Below are 6,722 nucleotides of genomic sequence, written 5' to 3'. Positions count from 1 at the left end.
AGAAAAGTCATTTCACTTCATGGCTAGGAAATTGGGCTTCTCGTGTTCTTTCTGGGCAGTTTCCTTTGTGAACAAATCAACAACCTTGTACTTATTTAACTCTTCTGTGGCCACTGGTGTATCCAGAACGGTCCAGGTCTAAGAATTATTCCTGCAATTCGGAATCCACCATGAATTAGGAAAGCCAGGACCAGCTGCTGGGGAAGGAGAGGGAAGTTGGTGCAGGCTCCAGGTCTCTTCTGCCCAGAGCTGGAGGACATTAATAACACCTGGTGGCCAACTGGTCTCCCAGAAGATCTCAGACTTCAGCCTGGTGGTCACAGTGATGTAGCTTTTCATGGTGTTGAATAGATGATGAAATTTCCATCATGGAGAAAGATCCTGCCAGAGTCTACATGTTGACCTGACCCCTGCTCCTGGCCCAGCACAAGTAATGGCCCCCCTGAGGACAATAATGAGGACTTCCCCCATTACCGTCCCTGTGGCAAACTCCTCAGGGACATGAGGTCTTGTAGGAGTCAACGTAGGACAGAAGACATGGCCCTTCCACCCCACCATGAAGGGATTGCAAATCCATTTGGCAGTATCCAGGATATAGAAGACTATGATCCCCAAAGACTAGAGGGGTGTGGAGGAGACCCCTCTAAATACAAGAGGGTCCCTGGGAGGGCTGACCCCACCAGACAGGACTGGGGCTCTGAGGAAGAAGGTATCTGGTCTCTATGCAAACATTTTCCAAAGGTGTGGTCTAGAGAGACGGTTCTCCAGCATTAGCAGGAGTTAGAATTATCTGGAGGACTTGGTGAAACACAGACGCTGGCCCCATCCCGGAGGTTCTGATTGAGTGGGTCTGAGTCAGGGCCTGATAACTGGCATTTCCAACAGGTTCCCAGGCAATGCTGCTGCTGTCGGTCTGAGACCATAGTCCGAGAGAGAACCTCTGGGCTAGAGTGTGAGACTGCCTGGCTGCCTCTTGCCCTGACTGGTATTGTCTGAACAGGCCCATCTGATTAGCCCTGCCTTCTGATGGGACTTGTCTCTCTCCCCTATACTGCCCATCTTCACTCCTGGTTTGGCCTTTGGTGCCAATGGATCCCCCATCTCGCCTCCAGCTCTCTGGCCCCCGTCTTGGCTCAGCCCCTGCTTTATCTATGGATTTCCCTTTACCTCTATCCTGGCAGGTCCAACCCTCTCCCCCTGGCAGGCCAGGTCAAGGCAATTCCCCTACCCAGACAGCTCCTTGCTGCCCCTCCTGGTTCCTGGAAGCTGACCATTGGCTGGTAACAGAAAAATTAACCCTTTGGAGTCTGTCAGTCCCAGCTTTGAATGCTCCTCTATTCCAGCTGAGGAAATAAAATCAGTTGTTCACTTAAAGAGCCTTTAGGATGTCTGCAAAGCCATCTAGCAACAGACTCAGATGCAAGAGAATACAAAACTCTGTTTAGGTTGCATGTACCTCTCTGCCCCCTCCTCACCCCTCCAATCCCCTACCCCCCAGCCCCCCCAGCCTCAATTAATTCCGGAGATGACTCACACACGTTAAAACCCGGCGTTAGGAGTGACTCCTAACACTTTGGCCTCCAGTTTGGTTCTGTCCCCAAATAGTCAACAGTTTTCCTAAAGGGGCTCCGAGGAGGCGAGGCCCTGGGCTGGGGGAGAAGACGTGGAGGCTGTGAGGTTCCCAGGGAGCCTCTAAGGTAGGGGTGTCGAACTCAATCAGAGAAGGGGCCAAAATCTAAAATCCAGCCTAAATCGAGGGCCAAATGGTTTACTGAACAGTCATAAACTGACAATGTCATAAACTGACAGCGGAGTGCAGTGATGACAGCGTGGTGCGGGCCACATTGCAAGGCCTGGCGGGCTGGATTTGGCCTGCGGGCCTTGTGTTTGACACATGTGCTCTAAGGCCTATGGACCTCATCTGCCCAGAGACACTGGAAGGAGCAATGCAACCTCCTGTGCTGGTCATTTTCAAAGATCCAGGGAAAGTGCGGAGTAAGAGATGTTTTTTAATTTAGCTTGTCTGGTGTTGCTTGAGGAAAAAGAGGTTCAATTACTGGCGGGTGAGAAGGTCAGCGTGGACTTGTGTGAGTGTCTGAGGGGACCTTGGGGGCTCTGGGCTGTGGTGTGGCGTCTTCGTTCCATTTCATTTCCCCCAGAACTGATGACTTTAATTTGCCCAGTCAGAAGCGTGCCCAGTAACTGTGTTTAGCTGCTGAGATGGGGCAACTGGGGGGTTTGCAGATGGAATTGGGGGGCAGAGGGAGAATAGAAAAGGGAGATGTTCTCAAGGGAACTGAAGTAGAATTGGGGAGAACCTTAGAGAGGGGTGTGTGTGGCTGAGGTAAATAAGCAGGGAGAGACCCAGAGAGCAGGGTTCGGGGCGGGGTCTAGAGAGAGAGGGAGTAGATGATGACGAAGACCTTCCTTGGGCAAGGACTTCAAGATGAGAAGCCCAGTGAGGAGGTGAGAGCCTGTATCCTCCCGTGGGGGTGGGGGGAGGCTGTGGGGCAGAGATGGTCATTAAGCTACTGGTATCGAGTCAAACAGGAAAGCACAGGCCTCTGTGGGAACTTAGGGCCTTTCTGCTGGGGATCCCGGGGCAGAGGCAGGACGGGGGGGGGGGGGGGGGGGAGGATCTAGGTCAGATTCTCTGCCTTTTAGTAGCTTACAAGTTATTAAGATCCTCCCTGTCCTCCCCACAAAGCATCCCCTTCCTAGGCCCACCCCCAGTGAAAGACATGAACCTGTGAAGAGTTAAATACCAGCTCAAGACAACGCCAAGGAAGACTGAGGGCCTACAGCCCAGCTCAAATCAAACCCAACCTCTACCCCAACCCTCCTCAGAAAGCTCCAGCACCTTCTCCCCACCTCCCCACAGGTAAGGTGCAGTTCCCGCCTGGCTCTGGGGCTGAATGGCCCACAGCACTCTAAACATAACCTGAGTGACTTGGCACCCCACATTTCCCCCACCCGGGACCCTCTAGGCTACAGTCCTACCTTCTTGTTGCACCTCCTGCCTGTACCCCTACCACTGTCGTTAGGCCTGGGGTCCCCGCCCGGTCCTCCATGCTAGAGCAGTGGTCATCAACCGGTGGTCCGTGAGGTTCGAAAGGTTGGCACCCACTACTTTAGAGGGCACCCCTGTGGCCATGTCCAATCGTGTCTCTCCCCACAGGGCACTGAGTTTATGGGGCCAAGGGGATGTGCCTGCTGGAACCCCAGCTCATTTCCAAATCGGTGCTCCAGCAGCTCTGCCCAAGACGCCGAGCCTGTGTCCAGCCTTTCTCCTGAGCTGCAGGCGCTGCCTTGGGCTGTGCGCCAGGCTCGCGGTGGCAAAGGGCAGCCCCTGGAAGGTCTGGACAGAGCCTGGTGGGTGGTGCTCCTGCCAGGTTCCCCGTGGGAAGATCTGGGGCCAGGGTAGACACTCAGTGTAATAACCTGCCCTGCACAGAACTCCGAGGAGTGGAACGCTCTGGATTCAAACCCACACTTCCAAGTCTTTCCAAAGGGTATTTGTCAAGGCAGGGGAGAGACCACGTTTGACTTGACAGCGAGTTAATTCGAAGTTTAACTCTTGGACACACGCTATGAGGGATCCTCTGACGCAGGCCCAGGCCCTGCAAATGTTGGGATAAGCCTATCCAATTGCAAACATGGTTGAGAGATGGAGGTTTTTCTGAAACTTTCAGAGGAATGTGGGAAGGTGACAGTGCATATCACAAATCAAAACTTCATTCATTTCTATTTAACCAGCTCTGTTCTTCACCTCAAGTTCTACAGCCAGTCCAGCTCTCCTTTCTCCCCTTGGCTAGCCCCTCCAGCCCTGCTCGGTCCACCGTTCATGCCCCCCACTCGTAAGATTCTCAAATCCTCAGCTCCCATCACTGCTGTGCTTGGAGCCATCTCTCCCACCAGGTGGATCTCCCTGCACCTTACACTTAAGAGCATTCATGCAAAGTTTCGTGGACGAATTCACAGAGGAGTTGGAACCTGAGTGAGTCCTGAAGGATAGGCGGAACATGGAGGAGGAAGTCAAAAGAGGGAAGGAGGAGAGGGAACAGGAGGAGCAACAGAGGAGTCTCCGTATCTGTGGGCAATGGTGAGCCATTGATTATTCTTGAATGAGGGCATGGCAACCCGGTGGGAAGCTCAATCTGTGCAGGAACTGACAGGGACAGCCAAGAGGCAGAGAGGAGAGGAGAGCAGTTTGGACCTTGGATGTCAGAGGGGCAGGGGTGCAAAGGCAAAGCAAACAGTGCAGGAGGCAGTGCCTTGGGCTTGGCAAAATGGCTTACCTGAGGCCACGCAGTTCAGACCATCGCAGTGGAACTCCAGGCCCCAGATTACAGAGCTGCGTCATTTCCTCCACTCAGAGTCGCAAAGCAGGTGGGCTGGGCGAGTCCTGAAGGCAGCCGAGGGGAAGTCCTGCCCGGCAGACATGGAACTGGGTTCTCCAGGGCCTCTGACAACATCGTAGGCCACAGCTGTCTTCGGGAGATTCTCACCTTCCCACGTGGGAGGAAAGCACAGACCCTGATTGGGGTGAAGTGAGGAACCCCCGTGCAAAAGAGATTCATATTAGCTACTGCTCAGCCTCCCAGCAACTCACCTGGGTGGGGCGGGGCGGGGCGGGGCAGGGCGGGCAGATGGTGAGGGAAGATGGGATAAACTCCTGATACTACACAGTGCTCCATGGCTTCCAGAGCGTTATTCCTTACCACCCCACCTCTCTTTCCCACCTCTCTGCCTGGTGAACCGTATTCATTCTTCTAGTTACTTCTCCCAGGAAGACTTCAATCCCCAGTCTTCCCTCCTCCGGACTCTCTCAGCCCTGTGCTTCCATTGCAGTCTACGACTTGCTACTCTCTGCCCATAATAGCTGTGTGACTTTGGAAAAGCCACTTATCCTCTCTGTGCCCCCGTTTCATCACCTGTAAAAGCTGGGTGGTGAAAGAATTGTCCACAGTGATTTTAAGTGCATTAAATGAGATAATACACAGAACAACTGCGCCACCCCGCTAGCCATCGTAACCACAACGCCTAGTCTGTTGGCTGCTTGGGGGTCTGCCTCCCACTGCGCTGCACGCCTGGAGGACCGGGATCGTGTCCGGCTTGTTGTCATCTCTCCAGCTCTGGCTGCAGGGCCAGCACAAAGCAGGCCCATGTATGCAGTCCACCAGCACGTGGTATGTGCCAAGCACTGTGAGAGAACCGAGGTTTAGAAATAGCAAGAAGTTCAAGGGCTCCCAGAGTCAAGGTGGACAGGGGCCTGTGTACGTGGAGGGTCTCGATGCTGCTGAGGCCCTGGGCACAGCCAGGCACGAAGGAGTAAGCGGGCCGGCCGTCTCCATCCCTCAAAGCTTATTGAGATGAACGGAGCTGTCCCATTTGACCCTCACAGCAATAGCATTTAAGGATGAGGAGATGGCCGCTCAGCCGAGACAATCCCATCACCAGTAAGTCACAGGTCTGGGCCTGGGACCGGAGCCCCTCACTCCTCATGGAGGGGGGCTCTCTGCTCCCCGCCTCAGCCTCTGCCCTGAGTTTTGCAGTTAAAAGACTTCCGGGCAACATCCATTCGCTGCCTGGGCTCCGGTCTGGGCCAGCCCCGGCTTCCAGGGTATTTTTAGCTCCAGGCGGCCGGGCCAAGCTGGTGATTGGCAACGGGCGGGGCCCACCACGTTTCTGAGCCCTCCGTGTTGCTCCTGGCTGGGCATGAGAGGTGGCTGGGCTCGGGGAGGGAGCCAAGGCATACCTGGCATCGCAGCCCACAGCTGCCTCATTGTCCGTGGGGGCGGGGCAGGCTGCTGCTGCCGCTGCTACTGACCCACGGCGGGAGCATTCTTTCCTGTTGATTCATCCCAGGGAATGCTCTGGGCCCAGTTGGGGCAGGGCAGGGGCACTGGGGGGACATCTGGGACATGGTTGGCCAGGGGTGGATGGCAGCTCTCTGGCAGCTAAGTCAGTGTGTCACCCAGGGATCAAAGAAGGTCCACTTTGCCACCCCAGCTCTTATCACCCTCCGCCTGTGGTGGCGTTTGTTTACACATCTGCCTCCCCGGCCAGACTGGGGAGGCCCCGCCCTCCTCCTCCCCACACCCCCCTGCAGTGTCTAGCACTCCAGCACCCTGTCTAGCACGTAGGAGAAAATCAATAAAGGTTTGCTGAATGAATGAGCCTTTGGAGGACACTCAGGCAAAGTGGGGGTGAGGGGAGCAGGGGGAGCCAAATTGTACTGATCTGAGCCCAGGGAGGAAGCTGGGAGCTGAGCACTCTGCCCCATTTTACAGACGGGGGCACTGAGGCCCTAGGAGGGGCCAGGACTGTGGGAGGTTTGGAGGAAAGGGACTGGCATCAGGGTGCTCAGCTACACGGATGGGGCTCGGCGCTTTCAGCCTTTTCTACTTTTGCTGTAGTCCACAGCCTTCCCCCATCCCACCCTCCACACAACTCCCCGCCCCCCCCCCCCTTCCTTCCTGTGAGCTGGTCCAGGGGCCAGGACTGCCTCCTTCCAGGCTGCAAGGGGCTGCAGGGGAAGATTCAAGTTCCCCTGGTGACTTGGGGAGCAGGTGGTGTCTCTTGGGACTCAGTGTTCTCAGCTGTACAATGGGCAGAACAGAGGACTCATGCCCGTGCAGCAGTCGATAAACTCTGAGAGACCAATAATCGGAGAGGACTGCCGTTACTCCAGAGAGCGCACACCTGCACCACCATCTGGA

The sequence above is a fragment of the Pipistrellus hanaki genome (genome assembly GCF_964339955.1).
Source record: "Pipistrellus hanaki genome assembly, chromosome: 14".
In the NCBI taxonomy this organism is placed as follows: Eukaryota; Metazoa; Chordata; class Mammalia; order Chiroptera; family Vespertilionidae; genus Pipistrellus; species Pipistrellus hanaki.
The sequence above is the reverse complement of the archived record's forward strand: the minus strand, read 5'-3'. Positions refer to the sequence as shown.